Raw genomic sequence first — 18,552 nt, 5'->3', positions numbered from 1 at the left:
ACAGTACTACTCACTCTCCTAACCAAATTCAAGCAGGAAATTGCAATAGGCAAGAGCATTCTCCTCCTCCAATTTGACATGTCAAGTGCATTCAACATGGTTAACCATAACATATTGCTAAGGCTCCTAGATTACTTCGGAATTGGTGGTGGCACTCTCAACTGGATTAAGGGTTTTCTAACCACAAAAACATATCAAGTGAAATAAAAAACAAATATATCGTCACTGTGGAAACCAAGTTGCGGAGTACCGCAAGGATCACCACTATCACCAATCCTTTTCAACCTCATGATGACTCCACTAGCCAAGACCCTATCCACCCAAGGCCTCAACCCATTTATCCACGCTGATGACGTTACATTATACATCCCATACAAACATGATCTTGCGGAAATCACCAACGAAATCAAGCTAAGCTTACATATCATGAACTCATAGTAACATATAGTAACATAGTAGATGACGGCAGAAAAAGACCTGCACGGTCCATCCAGTTTGCCCAACAAAATAAACTCATGGGCAAATACATTCCAACTAAAACTCAATACAGAAAAAACACTCTCATCATCTCATCCCAATACATACAAACCCACAAACATTAACACCCCAGGATACACCCTCCCTGACTCAGACAGCCTGAAAATCCTCAGAGTAACAATCGACCGCAACCTATCACTACAGACCCAAGCAAAATCCACCATAAAGAAAATGTTTTTTTCAATGTGGAAACTGAAACGCGTAAAACCATTCTTCCTGAGGGAAATATTTTGTAACCTGGTACAGTCCATGGTACTATGCCACGTAGATTACTGTAATGGAATCTATGTGGGATAAAGGCTCAAATCATAAAGTGGACCGCCCAAAACACAGCAGCCAGGCTTATATTTGGAAAAACACGTTCTGACAGCGCCAAACCACTCAGAGAAAAATTGCACTGGCTACCAAAGAACGCATCACTTTCAAAATCTGCACGACTGTTCATAAAATTATTTACGGCGAAGCACTGGGATACATGACAGACCTCATCGACCTGCCAACCAGAAACACCACAAAATCTGCACGATCATATCTAAACCTCCACTACCCAAGCAGCAAAGGACTCAAATACAAATCCACCTATGCAACCAGCTTTTCTTACCTAAGCGCACAACTATGGAACGCACTGCCAAAAGCAGTAAAAACTACGCTCGACCACCTAAATTTTCAGAAAGCACTAAAGACAGACCTGTTCAGAAGAGCATACCCCACCAACCCAACATAAAAATACCTGGTCACTTGCAACACAATATAACCAAAAACCTTAACGGACATTACCTGACTCTTTTTCCCCATTTCCCTCAGTTCCCCTCAACTGTTCCTACCATCTATGTACCTCATTATACCACAATATCACTTTGTATTCATTCATACCATAATCGGCTAATGCCGTTAACGGTTATATGTAAGCCACATTGCGCCTGCAAAAGGTGGGAAAATTTGGGATACAAATGTAACAAATAATAATCCTATATAATAAAAAGCACCTCCAACATTCTGAAGCTGACTCCTTGGCACTGTGGCAGTGTAGGGTTCGTAAGTCTGTCATTCAGTGTTTCATTGGCTCTAACTGTCCCCGCCCTCACTTCGAGGAAACGGAACGCTGCATAGCTGCCAAGCACTACATAGTTGCCAAGCAAACAAATGCGACATCACAGGAACAAAGAACCAATCAGACAGAACGGAACTTGGAGGAGGGAAGTGGAGTGGATTGAATCTCTAACAAACAATCATATACAGGGAGGTACGAACATCAGTGGAGGCAAGTGCACAGAACGGAAGGGAAGACAAACATTTAATCACTGTCACTCACATACATCACACACACACAATCACTCTGTGTATCTCTCTCTTACACTGTCTGTAAAACACATTGTCACACTCTCAGTCTCTCACATGGGCAACTGTATGTTGCATTCTCACGAGTAAGGAGCTCTTCTTTCCTTCATATTTTTATTAAGGTTTTCAAGCATAACACAAAACAAAAATTAAAAAACCAAAAGTAACAATAATCCACGGCAAAGAAAGAAACAAAAATGAAAAGACAGAACAACATACCATGACAATACCCATAGCAAAACAACAACTATACAATTATCAGGTAGTGCTATTAGGAGTCTGACAAAATGAATCTAAACGAGCCCAGGTCTTCAAGACAGATTGAACACAACGGTGCTTATGGGCTAGAATAGTTTGAGTAAGGAGCTCTTCTGATGCGATTGTTAAACTGATTGAAGGGCCTGAACAAGGAAAACTTTTACCACATTGTAACACAGTTTACACAAAAACTATTGTATATAAAGAAATCTTACACATGTAAACAACAATTATATTCAGAATACAACCATGGAAACATTAATGGCAGGAACTCATTACATTGCTAGCGCCCGTTTCACTGCGTTAAGAAACGGGCCTTTTTTACTAGTAATAATAATAATAAGGTTTTAATTTGCTGTTCAAGTTTACCTCATTTATTGTATTCATGTTTATATATGGCCATTTTTACTATTGTTGTGCTGTTAAAATTGTAAGTTTTATGTTAAACTGTATCTGCTGTACACCGCCTTGGGTGAATCTCTTCATAAATGCGGTTAACAAATCCCAATAAATAAATAAGAATAGAAAAAGGATTTGACCATAGCAGAAACTTGGGTGTAGAAGGAAAGTTGTTTATCATGGTGGATTCCTAGATATTTAAAATTGACCAAGTGGCCAGGTGATCCCTGGAGATGGGGAGAGTAGGATACAAATGTTGACTGCTGTCACCCAGAGACTTGCTCCTGTCTGGGCTGGTTCCAACTGCAAAATGGCTGCAGAGACCTCCCACAGGAAGTCACAACAGCCATTGTGATGGAGTAGGGTTCGTTCCTGCCCCCCCTCCCCAAAAAAAGACCACTAAACCACCAGTGCTTCCTAAGGTAAGTCCAGGGAGGGCCCACGGTGGATGGGTGGTCGGGGCAGTTTCGTGTACTGTGTTTTCTACTTAAACCGAGCAGCCAATTTCAGTCGCAGATTTGGTTTCTGCAGAAACCGAAAATCCTGTTCAATCAGACTCTAGTCACCAGTAAGGTTGGGTGGTTGAGACTGGGCTTGATTCACTGAGGAGAGCTGGGTGACTTAAGGAGAAAAGTTTCTTAGGATGGTTAGCAGAAGAGTTGATTAGCTTAGTGTAGTAGGACCGACAGAGAGCCTCAAGCTGAGAATAATGTTGAGTAAAGAGCGATAGAAACGCAGGTTGGAGGAAGACTTGGACCGTCGTCAAGAGGACGAAGATCACCTTCATAGTACTTATTTTGGAAGAACGGGCAGGAATCGTGCGGGACAGAACAGCCAAAATGGCCACTAATTGAAAGGTGCCATGTCATAGGGAAACCTGGATAAGGAGGGGAAGGTGCAGGGAAATCACTAGGAAATGTTTAAAAAAAAGGGGGGGTGGGTAAGATTTGATGGATTGCCAATGTTGTAATTCCGAAAGGAAATAGATGGTGCTGGATGAGGAAGAGAGAGCTGAGGGGAATACAGTGAAAATGAAAGCAGTAAGTGATCTGACCAAGGTAGCGGAGTTGATGAAAAATTAGACAAAGATGGGGTCACAGTCATAAGCAAGAACTATATCAAGCGTGTGACCTATGGAATGCGTACGAATGGAAATATGCTGAACCAGATTGAGGTCAGTAAAGAGGGCTTAGTCCGGATTATCAAAATTAATGTTGAAATCCCCTAATATAACTAAATTGGTACAGCAGATAGTTTATTCATTATCTATCGGATGTCTCTATCTTGGAAGGGAGGCATCCGATGAAGGAGGGAAATAGAACAGGTGACAACCCAAAGCAGAAAGAACTGAACTAACTAAAAAGGCCATGCCTCTCCCTCCCAGATTTGACACTCAGGGCAGCTGCTCCGCTTATCCAGTCCTAGCAATAGTCTTGACTACTTTATGGTATGCAAGTAAACCAATCAACATAAAGCATGCCACAATTTGAATTAAACTGAAAAAGCAATGGCATAGATACATTAAACTAAAAAGCAAAAGTGTTTTCAATAATTCTTAACATAGTAACATAGTAGATGACGGCAGAAAAAGACCTGCACGGTCCATCCAGTCTGCCCAACAAGATAAATCGTATGTGCTACTTTTTGTGTATAACCCTACTTTGATTTGTACCTGTGCTCTTCAGGGCACAGACCGTATAAGTCTGCCCAGCACTATCCCCGCCTCCCAACCACCGGCTCTGGCACAGACCGTATAAGTCTGCCCAGCACTATCCCCGCCTCCGGCTCTGGCACAGAGCGTATAAGTATGCCCAGCACTATCCCCGCCTCCCAACCGCCAGCCTCACCTCCCACCACCGGCTCTGGCACAGACCGTATAAGTCTGCCCAGCACTATCCCTGCCTCCCAACCACCGGCTCTGCCACCCAATCTCAACTAAGCTCCTGAGGATCCATTCCTTCTGCACAGGATTCCTTTATGCTTATCCCACGCATGTTTGAATTCCGTTACCGTTTTCATTTCCACCACCTCCCGCAGGAGGGCATTCTAAGCATCCACTACTCTCTCCGTGAAAAAATACTTCCTGACATTTTTCTTGAGTCTGCCCCCCTTCAATCTCATTTCATGTCCTCTCGTTCTACCGCCTTCGCATCTCCGGAAAAGGTTCATTTGCGGATTAATACCTTTCAAATATCTGAACATCTATATCACCCCTGTTTCTCCTTTCCTCCAGAGTATACATGTTTAGTTCAGCAAGTCTCTCCTCATAAGTCTTGTAACGCAAATCCCATACCATTCTCGCAGCTTTTCTTTGCGCCGCTTCAATTCTTTTTACATCCTTAGCAAGCTACGGCCTCCAAAACTGAACACAATACTCCAGGTGGGGCCTCAACAATGACTTATACAGGGGCATCAACACCCCCTTTCTTCTGCTGGTCACACCTCTCTCTATACAGCCTAACAACCTTCTAGGTACGGTCATCATTGAAAATATTATACGAGTATAGGAGAAAAAAATAACGTGATTTTTTTTCATTATAATTTCTGTAAGCTTACAGCTCTAGTATACCCAGTGCAAACAACACTGGATAGTCAAAGAAAGAAACACAAATGCATCAATGACCTCAAACCTCATAAAAAGATAGGCTAGAGGCACTCTAGTATGACAGAAGAACATGGAAAAAAAATAAATTGTCACAGAAATCACAACAGTACAGTGTGTAATGAACTGGACAAGTACCTTGTTTAACTATATGTAGTTAAAGGATAAAACAAATATACGGACATAAAATAATCTAATACTATATGATATTGAATGTTACCTAACAAAGTGTGTTACATTGGGGTCATTTAGTAACAGCACAAGCTAACATTAATGTACTAGTGAAAAAGGCCAGTTTCTGACAAATGAAACGGGCACTAGCAAGGTTTTCCTCGGAGTGTGTATGTTTGAGAGAGTGTGTGTGAGATTGACTGTGTGAGTGAATGTGCGAGTGTGTGTGTGTGACAGAGAGAGAGTGAGACTGGGTGCGAGTGTGTCCGTGAGAGAGAGAATGTGTGTATGAGAATCAGAGCGTGTGCCAGGGGCCCCTCCATGCTCCGTCCCAGTTCCAGGGTCCCCCCTCCATCCCCCCCCTCCGAGTTCCAGGGTCCCTTCCAGTTTCAGGGTCCCCCCCACCCTCCCTCTGAGTTTCAGGGTCCCCACCCTCCCAATTCCAGGGTCACCTTCCCTCCTTCCCAGTTCCATAGTCCCCCTCCCAGTTCAAGGGTCGCCCCCCCCTCCCTCCCAATTCCACGGTCCTGTCCCCTACCTTCCTCTCTCCCTCCGAGGTACTTGGTGGGGGGGGGGGGGGGTTATATTTGCTGTCAACCTAAGGAGACACTGCTTCTGGCGTCCAGCAGCTAAGTCCTGTCGTGACCCACAGGCAGCTGGAGCTCCCTCATACTGTTTCAGTGACACACATTGACAGGCAACGGCGGGGCTGATGCAGCCATGGGCACCCAGGATAAACTTTGTATTGCTGACAAATGATGTGAAAATACAGAGTTTAAAATTGGTGTTTCTACCAGGTAGAATAATTTTTTAAACTGTTTTAGTGATATTTATTTTAGATTTCATGATATTCATATGTACAGATGGGTAGCTTTCAAATAAATTAAAAAGGGGTGCAGTAAGAAAACAAAAACCTTTTGTCCTTTACCTGTTAAGGCGCCGTTTATCCAGTAGAAACAGCTTTAGACATGTTTCAGATGTAAGAAGAAAATAAAATGACAATGTGGATCAGCAGCTCCTAGGTATGCTTGGTTTTGAGTGTATGGGAATGATGGCTGTGTTGGGGAGTGGAAACAGAGATTAACCAATGGGCTTCCTTGCTTACAGTGTAGTTGATTGGGTCACTTCCACTCGTGTGTAGTAATCTTCCTGCTGCATGGCCAGAGTCGGAGAGGGGTTGCGGCAAAACGGTGAGCGAGCGGCTGCGGGAGGGTGGGTGAGGGGGACTGTGGGCGGGGGGACGGGGTGCAGCGGCGATTTTGTTTGGTTTTGAGTGTATGGGAATGACGGCTGCGTTGGGGAGTGGAAACAGATATTAACCAACGGGCTTCCTTGATTCGTTGAGTGTCTGTGCTCCGCCCTAACGTCATCACGTTTGAGGGCGGGGCAGCCACTCATGGGATCTACACAACTACAAATTTAGAACGTTGAAATGTTGGAGGCTTCATTAGAACGTTGGGGTTGTGAATTATGTCTGGATGGGGCATGGCTGAGGGCGGGTCTATGAGTGAGAGTGAGTGGTGCTGACAGCCTAGCCTATCAACAGTACAGGGCTTCAGTGTTTCCCTGCCACAGAGTGAGCTTCAGAACGCTGGAGGAGAGAATTATTTATATAGAAGATGTTATTTATTCCAGGTTCCACTGAATAAAATGCATGTTAACTGTTAGTAAACAAAACCCAGAATGCCTCAGCAATACTCCTACTACCCAGAGTTGATCCCATGGACACTTGAGGGGCCTGGGCCAGCACTACTCTGGCCCCACTTGGACACTTGCCCCTGTACCAGCATTCTCTCAGGAAACTGCATTCCCACTTCCTTCTAGAATAGTAGGCTGCCTTGTATTTTCTGGTGGCTTCTAAAGACAATGAGACCCCATGAAACCTAGGACTCTCACAGTGCTTGGAAATGCAGTTACGCACACAAATTTCACCTAGATTCAGGACAGGGTGTGTATAGATAAGACAAGGCCTTGGACAGATCTTGCTTCTGCTTTATCCCAGGCCCAGACTGGAGGATTCTAGCAAACTCAAGGTTAGTCCTCTACAGGCTGTATCCAAAGGACCAGGGCATCAAGTAGCTTTCTGAGCAATAACACTGCAGAATGTTAACTCTGGCAGATTATTGAACAGTATGACATCCAAGCTTCACTCTGAGTTAGTTTTGCAAGGGTCTGAATACCACCCACAGGTTAGCCTAATATTTCCCAAGTCAGTCCTGGAGTGCCCTCTTGCCAGTCAGGCTTTCAGGATATCCACAATGAATATGCATGAAAGATTTGCATACAATGGATCATATGCATATTCACTGTGGATATTCTGAAAACCTAACTGGCAAGGGGGTAGCTCAAGGGACTGACTTGGAAAACATTGGGCTAATCTAAGAAAAAGGCGGCAGCCCATCAATTCAAGAACTGCAAGGAAAATTAAATCTTGCTGTGGAAATAGGTTTCCACTGCATGTAACATCCATTGATCTGCCAGTGTACAACACCCAAATAAAACTAAGTGCTTTCCTAGTTATATAAATCTATTTGTTAATAGACAATGAACTAACCAACCAAGTAAACACCTGGACCATTATTAGAAACAACGAGTTTTCTGAAGTCCAGGGTGGGCTATTAATGGAGGCACCATTTCATTCCTCTACCTTGGCACACCCCCCCCCCCCCTTCCAATGACAGGCTCTCTCTTCTCACACTTATGGTGCTGTTGAGGTCTGCGCACACTCAAAGCCCTGCACCAACCCAGCACAAAACAGTGAGAAAAGGTAAGCAGAGAGATCCGGTCATCACTGGGGAGAGGGGGGGATGGTGAAGAACAGCAATGACATTTACTGTGAATTCCTGGGGGGGGGGGAGCTATTATTGGGAGAATCTAAATTTGGCTTTAATGTGAAATTTACATACACATTTGAAAATCAAATGTAATCCCACTGTTTTACTCTGGTCTAAATACATCACCAGGAACAGCTTCTTTTAATTTGGCTTGAAGTACATCTGCTATGGAATCACGTGTGCACTTTTAGTTACTGATTTATGTAAGTAAATTGGCCTATTTGCCGGGGTAAATTTTTTAAAGGCTTGTCATCAAAAGGTGTTATGTTTATGCATATTTGTATTCCACCTTTTACATGGTGGATCACAACACAATGTTCATAAGGCTTAGATACAAAACCAATAAATAAAATTAAAAATAAACAAAACCCCCAAGTAAAACAAAATAAAATACAAATATAGCCTAACAAAATAACATAACACATTATTGGTTAAAGAATGCAGAAATAAGAGTAAAGACAGTCTCATGTACTGTGTTATGGCTCACACAAACTGTATATCTGTTCTCAATCTAAGATGTGCTGAGAACATTAATGTGGGCCTGCAATTGAGAATATAGATTGTCTGGTCTCTTCATAATGTATAACTCTAAAGAATTACTAAGCCCAAGAGCTGGTCTTGAGGGAGACCTTCAACAGAAGGACAGGGGCCCCCTTTCCACTGAGAAAGTTGGTGGGGGTGAAGGGGTGAGAGAGCAGAGGCCGAGGCCGGCCTAAGGCCAATTTGAAACTAAGCCAAGGCAGGTACGGGAAGGATTGGTGGGTGAGGCACGTCACTCGGGAGATGGCTGGGTCAGGGGCAAGGCTACTTAAGAGGTACTACTACGGAGATCAGGGCTCTTCCCGTAACTCGGAGGTGGTTTTCCCACCCATCTCCCCACTGCACTAGTGGTGCTGAGAGTTGCGGGCTTTGGGGGTTGCAGTTGAGCCGGAAGGTAAGCAAAGGTCTGGGTGAATAAGCAGGCATGGAGGGGCATGCCAGCACCACAGGCCCTTGCTTGGCTGAGGTGGGGCCAGAGACAGTTACGCCACTTTACTATAGGGGCAAGTGGTTACGGGTGCTATTGATGCTGGATGGCATTGTTTGTAACGCGGGCTAAGGTATATGGTGGTTGTTCTTTGCAAGTTATCTTATTTACAATAAAGAAGCTGCGGTCTTTTTGTTCACGCCACACTGTTGTACTTGTGCATTATTTGAAAATGGTAAAAGTGTAAAATTGATTGGGGGGGAGGGAAGGATTTATAAATTTAGGTATTGGAGAGAGGACAGGGATAGGGCAGGGTAAGGAAAGAAAAATCCCCATCTCTGAAGTTATGGAATTGTTAGGTATTTAGCACTCTCCAAATGTAAAGGTCTAGCTGGTTTATATACTTTCAGAATGATGGACAAATAAGTGCTTTAATTTAATGACACATATATTAAAGAACATTTTTTTTTTTTTAATTATCTTGGCAACCACTGTAACTAATGGAGTGGAGGAGCGGCCTAATGGTTAGTGCAGAAGGCCTTGATCCTGGCAACCTGAGTTCAATTCCCACTGCAGCTACTTGTGACCTTGGGCAAGTCACTTAACCCTCCATTGCCCCAGGTATAAAAAAACCTAAGGACAGAGAAAGTACTTGCATATAATGTGTACAGTGCTGCTTATGTCTAGTAGAACTATAGAAATGATTAATAGTAGTAGTAGACTTATATGACAGTCATTTGTTCATCTTTTCACAATTTGCAGAGGGTTTCCTACATTTTGTGAATATGGGAAAATGCATTTGTATGGCCTCTACAAGGGCCTTTTAACCACTTCAGAAAGAAATCATTTTTGTGCAACTGTTAGACCTCAGTCTCATATTCTACAATATCACTCAGAATGAAATTATATTAAGGATCAGAATGTATCCCCAAGTTGATCAGAAGACAGCACTCATTCTTAAGAAAGCAACACTTTCAGTGCTGAAAATATACAACAGTTTTCTTTAAAGGTTCAGCAAACACAACAGTCTTTCTTTAGTACCACAGCAGACAGCAAAGCCACAAAAAAAAAAAAAAACACCCTCGAAGGGTGCATTAGTGCTATACAATTACTGCAACATCAGCAGAAAATTACATTAACTTTCATGAAGTTAAATTGTTTGAGAAGAAGCAAAGATAATTGTTCCTTTAAGTCTATCATAACTCCTCTTTATAAATATAAGGAATATCGCACTTTGAATACTACATGCATTTCTGGTCACCCCATTTCAAAGAAGGTACAAGAACAAAAAAAGTTCACAGAAGAGTTACAAAATGATCAATGGAATAAAACAACTCTATAATGAAGAAAAGCTGGACAGGTTAGGGCTCTTCAGCACAAAAAGAAGTGACAGATGAGATATAATACAGATTTATAAAATTGCAAAGGACATGGAACCAATTCATGGCCCTTTACACTTCCAAAGTACTAAAGAAATTCATTGAAACTAACATAGCACATCTAGAACAAATTTAAGCAAGCTTTTTTTCACTTAAGGCCCAATTAAGCTCTGTTCCAGTATGACATATTAAAGCCTAACAACACAGCAGGGTTTTAAAAACAGTTTGGCCATGTTTCTGATGAACAATGACTATTATTACTCAGAAAAAAATGTAACAATACTACCTACACAAAAAGGAGTACTGTTAACTTATACTACAATTATGGAGCGGAAGGAAAAAGCCTCAAAGAGCTCCACAGACATAGCCCTTTAGATCTATACCTCCAAGAACAACTTATAGAGCCATACTCTTCATCATTGGCAAAATACCTTCCAATCACCACTATACAATATATTTAATGTCTAGCAATAATGTCCAAAAGTGCAACTAACAGTGCTTCCAAAAGAAGCTAATAAAAAAATGGCACTTCTGTGATGATCGCTGTAGATTCAGGAAATATGCTCCCAAATTAAAGATCCCCATAATGAACAACGATGGCCAGTGTGGCTCTCATCTTCAGGTTGCAGCTAAGTGGTTAAGCACTGTATTAAGAACCCCTGATATCTGAACTCTGAAAAGTAGTGAAACGCTGGCCATCATTGCTCCATTATAGGGATCTTTGATTTGAAGAATACTGCCTGAAGCTACAGCGACCATCACAGAGTTATGTACACTTTTTTGGAAGCACATTATTGGGCATTATTGCTGGACATTAAATATATTGTATAGTGGTGATTGGAATTATTTTTTTTTTACCTATGATGAAGAGTATGGCTCAATACGTTGTTCTTGGAGGTATAGTTCTAAAGGGCTGTGTCCCTGGAGCTCCAAGGCTTTTTCCTTTCTCTCTGTAATTATAGTATAAGTTATCTATACTCCTTTTTGTGTAGGCAGTATTGTTAATTTTTTTTCTGAGTAATAATAGTCATTGTTCATCAGAAACATGGCCAAACTGTTTTTAAAACCCTGCTGTACTATTAACTTTTGCTATACCACACTGGAACAGAGAGGTTAATTGGGCCTTGAGTAGGGGGGGGGGACCCCTTTCTTAAATTTGTTCTGAAGCTCTTTGAGGCTTTATCCTTCCTTTTCTGTACTCCTTCTTGCGCAGGCAGTATTGTTAAAAGTTTTCCTGAGTGACTACTTTTCACCTACACCCCCCAGTATTTTGTAGTTGATTCCAATAACTTATTAGCCAGATAAAGTCTTCTGGAAGTAAACAACAACAAAGCCTTCTCCATTCAGCTCTGCTAGTAAACTTGATAGGACACTGTCAGAGAGTATGCTGGGATTGGAGGAGTAGCCTAATGGTTAGTGCAGTGGGCTTTGACCCTGGCAACTTGGGTTCGATTCCCACTACAATTCCTTGGGACAATCACTTAACCCTCCATTGCCCCAGGTACAAAAAACGGATTGTGAGCCCCCTAGGGACAGAGAAAGTACCTGTATATAATGTGTACAGCGCTGCGTATGTCTAGTAGCGCTACAGAAATGATTAGTAGTAGGTAGTATGTTACTAAAGAAACTGGGGGAAAAGATAAGCTTACACATGGAATGTGGGCAGGAGCCTCCCAGTGTTCAATAGATGCCTGAATGCAAATTCTCAAGAAAACGCATGGAGTATTCTATGTTTAAACTGACTAAAATCACCTAGACAGGTGATAGATCTGAATGACGCTCATTTCAACTGGCGTAAGGAACAGTAGAAAAAAATAGGTTTACTGTGAACTTACAAGATTTCCTCCTATTCCAAGACTAGCACAGCATATTTAAAACATACCTATATAGCTGCAACAAAGCAACAGTGCAGTTTAATTCCAATGTGTCTAATATGCAGGTGTGAAGTGCACCATACATGAGAGGTTGCTCCTGATGAAGCAGGTGTCACGTACAAAAGGGAGTTCAAGGTGCTTGAATTTTGGGGTTTACATACATTCTAAAAACAATCTGCAAAAGGTTTGCAATTATTAGAAAATAAAAAAGTATTACCAAAATCAATTAAAACTATAAAGAGAACACTTACATGGTTTTCCTTTTTCACACATCCTCTTTTGGTAGGTTAACACTGTTTAAAGATTTGATCAATTTAAATGGATTTTCTTTAAAATACTGCGTTTTGGTTGCAATTGGACAGCATAACCATTTTAAAGCCATATCCTATAAACAGGATGTCTTAACCTGTTCAAACGTATTAAATGTTAAACTTTAATTGCCCATGTTGCATACATATTAAACAATGCTTACTTTCAACTCGCATCGTTCTTCATTTACTCTCTTTCAGGCTTTTGCCTACAGCTCTTCTACAGATTCAAAACTTTTCTTTACTGTGTTATGATGACCATACATTAGTCAGCATAGTTATAACTATAATAAAATAAATAAACCTCCTTACCAAGAACATTTAAGAGCAAAAAGGCCTCCTACTGTAAATGTATCACAAATGAACTTTACCATAACCTCATTCTGTATTTGTTACCGGTATTGGCGATCGCCTCTACTGTACTATGTAAGCCACATTGAGCCTGCAAATAGGTGGGGAAATGTGGGATACAAATGTAACAAATAATGGAGAACATCTTATTTCTTCCATTGTTTTCCAAATTAATTGTGGGGTAGCCCCTGCGTGCAGCAGAGATACCAGGTTACACGCATTCAGCTCCCTTCACACTCTCACACGTATTCGAAGACCGGTTTCTCCTCCCCATGATCTGCCATCTCTTCCACTCTCCTCAGTCCAGCATGCCTTCCCTTCTCCTCCCTGTCCACCATCCAGCAACTCTCCTCAACTTCACCCCCAACCTATCAAAGTCATACCTGAAGACACCCGTCTCGAAAGTTTCCTTCATCCAACCTCGGTCCCCTCTAACACAACTTCTCTCCCGCAGAAAATGCGTCCCGCCTCGCCGGAAACAGGAAGTTGCGTCACAGCTGAAGACTTGAGAAAGTTGAGTCAGAAGAGGGCGGGATATCGAAAAAGGAAAGTTGCGGGGCCGGCGTGCCGCGGGCGATCTCAAAGGCAAGTTGGAAGTAAAGAACTGCACAGGAACGGGTACCGCCGCCTCCTCCTCCGCCCTTCAATAGTTCTGCGCAGCCGCACTTGTTCTTCCTGGGAAGAGCTGAATAGGAAGGGCAGGCAGGCTCGAGGAGGTTTAATAAACAGGAGTAGAGAGGTGTGGTAACCGTGTTAGTCCACTTTTAAAGGTAATCAACAGAAATAAAACATGGAAAAGAAAATTAGATGATACCTTTTTTTATTGGACATAACTTAATACATTTCTTGATTAACTTTGGAAGATTGCCCTTCTTGGTCAGATCGGAAATAAGCAAATGTTGGTAGATGACAGTATATAGCAGTGAAACATCAAAGCATTTCAGTGACAGTCTAACAGGATGGGGGGGTGGATAGCTGAGAGTCAGGGAGACAGGAAGGTGACAGAGTAATACAATTTTATGCTTTATAATGGGCTAGAAAACCCAGATCTTTGTTAAGTCCTGTCTGGTGGGTGTCAAAATATTTGATCATTCTGACTTCAAAGGTCTTACGTTCCTGTATTGTTTTAAAGTTCCCTTTTAGGATTCTTACCATGAAATCACTGGTACAGTGTTCTGGTTTTGTAAAGTGCTGCCCCACAGGCGTCTGACACCTTTATTGGTACTAGTATTTTTCATATGGTGCCTATGTAAATTAAATCTCTTCTTTAGCATCTGACTTGTTTCTCCAATGTAGCAGCCTTCGTTGCATTTTTTACACTGAATGATATATACCACATTGAAAGATGAGCATGTGAAAGATTCCTTAATGTTGAATATTTTTCCTTTGTGAATGACTGTGGGGTTCTGTGAAATATTTTGGCATAGTTTGCAGCTGGATATATTGCAAGGATGTGTGACATTCTTTTCTTTTTGAGTCTGTGTTGGGATTTATTTCTAATTAGCTTGTATTTTAAGTTGGGTGGCTGTCGGAAGGCCAGCACTGGTGGGGATGGGAATATCTCTTTCAGTAATTCATCCTCCTGGAGTAGAGGCTGAAGATCTTTTATGATTTTCCTTAATTTTTCCAGCTCTGGGTTGTATGTCACTATAAGGGGGATTCTGTCTGTCTTTTTTTTTTTCTTTGTACTGAAGCAGATTTTCCCTGGGTGTTTTGAGGCAGGAGGCAACATTCTTGGAGATTATTTTGGGGTTGTAGCCTTTCAGTTCGAAGAATGCAGTCAGGGTTTCAAGGTGTCTGTCTCTGTCCCCTGGGTCTGAGCAGATACGGTGGTATCTTGTGGCTTGGCTGTAAATAATGGATCTTTTTGTATGTGAAGGGTGGAAGCTGGAGTTGTGGAGGTAGCTGCATTTGTCTGTGGGTTTCTTGTATATGGATGTTTGTATATAGCCATCGCTGATTGAGACTTTGGTGTCCAAAAAGTTGACTTTTTCTTCCAATGTAGTATATGTCATTCAGTGTAAAAAATGCAACGAAGGCTGCTACATTGGAGAAACAAGTCAGATGCTAAAGAAGAGATTTAATTTACATAGATACCATATGAAAAATGCTAGTACCAATAAAGATGTCACGCCTGTGGGGCAGCACTTTACAAAACCAGAACACTGTACCAGTGATTTCATGGTAAGAATCCTAAAAGGGAATTTTAAAACAATACAGGAACATAAGACCTTTGAAGTCAGAATGATCAAATATTTTGACACCCACCAGACAGGACTTAACAAAGATCTGGGTTTTCTAGCCCATTATAAAGCATAAAATTGTATTGCTCTGTAAATTGTATTACTCTGTCACCTTCCTGTCTCCCTAACTCTCACCTATCCACCCCTATCCTGTTAGACTGTCACTGAAATGCTTTAATGTTTCATTCAGAAATACTGTCATTGCCCTCCTGTCTCCATGCATATAGACTGTCACTGAAATGCTTTGATGTTTCACTCATATATACTGTCATCTACCAACATTTGCTTATTTCCGATCTGACGAAGAAGGGCAACCTTCGAAAGCTAATCAAGAAATGTATTAAGTTATGTCCAATAAAAAAGGTATCATCTTATTTTCTTTTCCATGTTTTATTTTGTTTTATTTCTATTGATAAACAGGAGTGGAAGTGAGCCTATCTTGTCCATTGGAAGCATGGAAGCCAATTAAGATAGCCTGAGTTTCCCCTTCCCAGCGCAGCCGTCATCCCCGTTTACTCAAAACAAAGCAAGCAGACCTATGAGCTGCTGCATCCACATTGTCGTTTTTTTATTGTTGGTCCACTATAACAAGTCTAAAACTGTTTCAATTGGACAGGCAGTGCCTTCAAAGGTGGAGGACAAAAGTTGTTTGTGTTTTATTTTAACTTATTGGACAGCTTTTTAATTTATTTGAAAGCTTCCCATATGTAGATACAGTATAAATATCATGAAATAACAGTTGAATATCACTAAGTAATTTCACAACTGGATTACGGGAAATATCTATGTAAGCTTATTGGCTGGTAATTTGAAGTGATTACAGTCTGTAAAATATGGCTGTAAGTTTACTAGGGAATTTTTAAAAATTTCATCATGTTATGCCATTGTTTAAGCACTATCATTGGCTTCCAATAGGGCAGTGGATTAAATTCAAGTTGTTAAAATTAGTTTATGCTGGTCTTTATTTGGAGCAGCCTTCTTTGAAATCTTTTATAACTCCATATTTCCAACTAGAACGTTGCAGTCATTGGATGGTAATAAATTAGTAGTACAAGTAAGTCATATGGCTTATGTCAATGGTTTTGTAAAAAGGCCTTTTTTTTTATGTCCCCACAATACTGGAATGTGTTGGGTTGCCTGAAATGGTTAGGGGTGAACTGAATGGTAAAACGTTTGACCTTGTTAAAAACTTTTTTTTTTTTCAGACAGGCTTTCCCTAGTGCAGAATTATGAGGGATGCATTTGTGAAATTTCTGCAAAATATTAGTTTTTTTTTAATTTTATTAAAATTTTAGTGTATTTAGTATGTGTGGGATGAATGTTGTCTTGGTGTGTCTTAGACAGGCTATTCTATTACTCATTGGTGTCTCTTAATTTTGATGTTGTGGGCCCCACCAGAAGGGGCAAAAGTGTGTCAGGGTGGGAGGCCCGGTGGCAGCTGTGACAGTATTGGTCAAAGTATTTTTTTTTCATGGAATCTGCAGTTCTACAGCACATAATGAAGCAGGACTGCTGAGAGGGGGGGGGGCAACATTCTCCAAGCCCAACCTCGAAGAGGGGACCTGGCTGACCCAGCAGCATAGAGGGCCTAGGCCCCTCCACTTTGCACTTGCCGCCCTGGTATGAGGAAGTCAGCGGTATGCTTTCTAGCAGCAGACGCCAGCACTCCATGCATGAACTGAGCATGCACAGAGTGCCAACGTTGGTGGTCAGAAAGCATGCTGCTGACTTCCTCACATCAGGGAAGGTTCGGGCCACGGATCTATTTGGCTGGCGAGGCTTGGGCATCCCAACCAGTAAAGATAACATTTTTAATGGGGGGGGGGGAATGGAGTCAGGGAGAGAGCAGAAAGGAATGGGTGACCCCAGAGTTCCTCCCCCTATGCGCCTGCTTTCCTGACTGATGGTGCAGTGGGGTTGGGGGGGCCCTTAAGACCTGCTTTTGTCTCTTGGCGGCCCTGCTCTGAAGGATAGATTTCAGAAAGGTGATGGTGATACAGAACTTGACACCAAACTCAAAAGTAGAAGTGGGAAATGTAATAGGTGACTCTCAGAAAGAGACCAAGATATGACATTGTTCAACACAGTGAGTACATTAACCTTAGTTAAGGGTACACATTTCACAAATGTTTAGGACATCATCTGAATCCCCTGCTATAAATGTCACCGCAGGCCAAAGTTTTCCAATAGATATGTTGATGTTCTGCTCCCCACTGCAGTGTTTACAGTGCTGCCTTTTCCTTTGAAGGCTCTTGTTGTGTGGCTTCAGGAAGTTATAACTCTTAAGATATGGTAGCATTGCTCAATAGGTCCTGAGTGATTTTGTAAGGTTTTGTATTACTTCATAGTATGCCTGGTACTGGATTCTGAATTGGGATTTAGCTCATGCCTCTTTTAGTTATAGCTCAATGCAAATTACATTTAGGTATTTTCCTGTCTCTGGAGGTTGTCTGTTTGTACCTGAGGCCCTGATAGCTTAAGCCTTGTCTAAGATCTCAAGGAGTAGCATTAGATATAGATAATACATATTCCAAATGTGTCTGGTAACTCAACAATAAACTAAAAGTCAGCAGATTTGAAGCCTGGTGGCCATTTGGCAACTTATCAAAAACATCTGATAAGCAAACCATTTTATTGTTGCCATTAACCATAAGATTTCTCTTAAGTACGCCACTGTTCAGATGGTCAACAGATGCTAGCCTCTCTGGGAGCCAAATGTCAAAATACTTGTATATATTTCCAGAATACTGAAAATATTGTTCTGTTTAATTTGTTGTATTATTTTGGTGCATTATTTTGATTTTTTTTTACACATAATTCCTGGAGTGTATTCAATGTAATTTGTATTGTGTCTGGCAACCCCAGTCATTCTGAAATGGTATTGCCTATGCACAGACAGACCCTCACCAAATACAAGCCACAAATTAAAAATAGAAATATGAAAACACAAGTTGAACTCAGAGCACCAAGAAGTCAAACTCAGCCATGTATCACAACACTGGAGAAACATAAACAGAAATGCAATTCCTCTTGTACTGAATACAATACCAAGATATTCCAGTTAATAAATTCAAAATAAAAATGTGTTTTTCTACCTTTGTTGGCTGAACACTTTAATTTCTCCAATCATAGTTCCAATGAGTTTCTATCTTCTGCTTTTCTGTCTGTCTTCTGCTAACTTTTTCCAGTGGCTGCTGTCCTTTGTCCTCTCTCCTCCTGTCTTTTTCCATTCCATATTGATTTGTCCCTTTTAGCTCTTTCCTCTCTATTTTCTTTTCTGCATTTCTGTTC

At 41.5% G+C, this 18,552-nt stretch overlaps 1 protein-coding gene across 3 annotated transcripts in view; it reads right to left on the bottom strand.

Moving 5' to 3' along the window:
* Positions 1–18,552, bottom strand: part of PACSIN2 (protein kinase C and casein kinase substrate in neurons 2) — a 192,962-nt gene that overhangs the window by 140,585 nt on the left and 33,825 nt on the right. Inside the window, exon 1 of one of the 3 annotated variants that reach the window (XM_030215521.1) lies at positions 13,402–13,670. The exons of 1 other annotated variant lie outside the window; for it this stretch is intronic. The gene's annotated coding sequence lies outside the window, so the exon portion shown is untranslated. Of the gene's footprint in view, positions 1–13,401; positions 13,671–18,552 lie in introns of those variants that run through there. One more of the 3 variants, XM_030215523.1, reaches the window with a different exon arrangement.

This window comes from Microcaecilia unicolor, chromosome 9 (genome assembly GCF_901765095.1).
Source record: "Microcaecilia unicolor chromosome 9, aMicUni1.1, whole genome shotgun sequence".
NCBI classification, from domain to species: Eukaryota; Metazoa; Chordata; class Amphibia; order Gymnophiona; family Siphonopidae; genus Microcaecilia; species Microcaecilia unicolor.
This window is presented reverse-complemented; position numbering and strand designations above follow the sequence as displayed.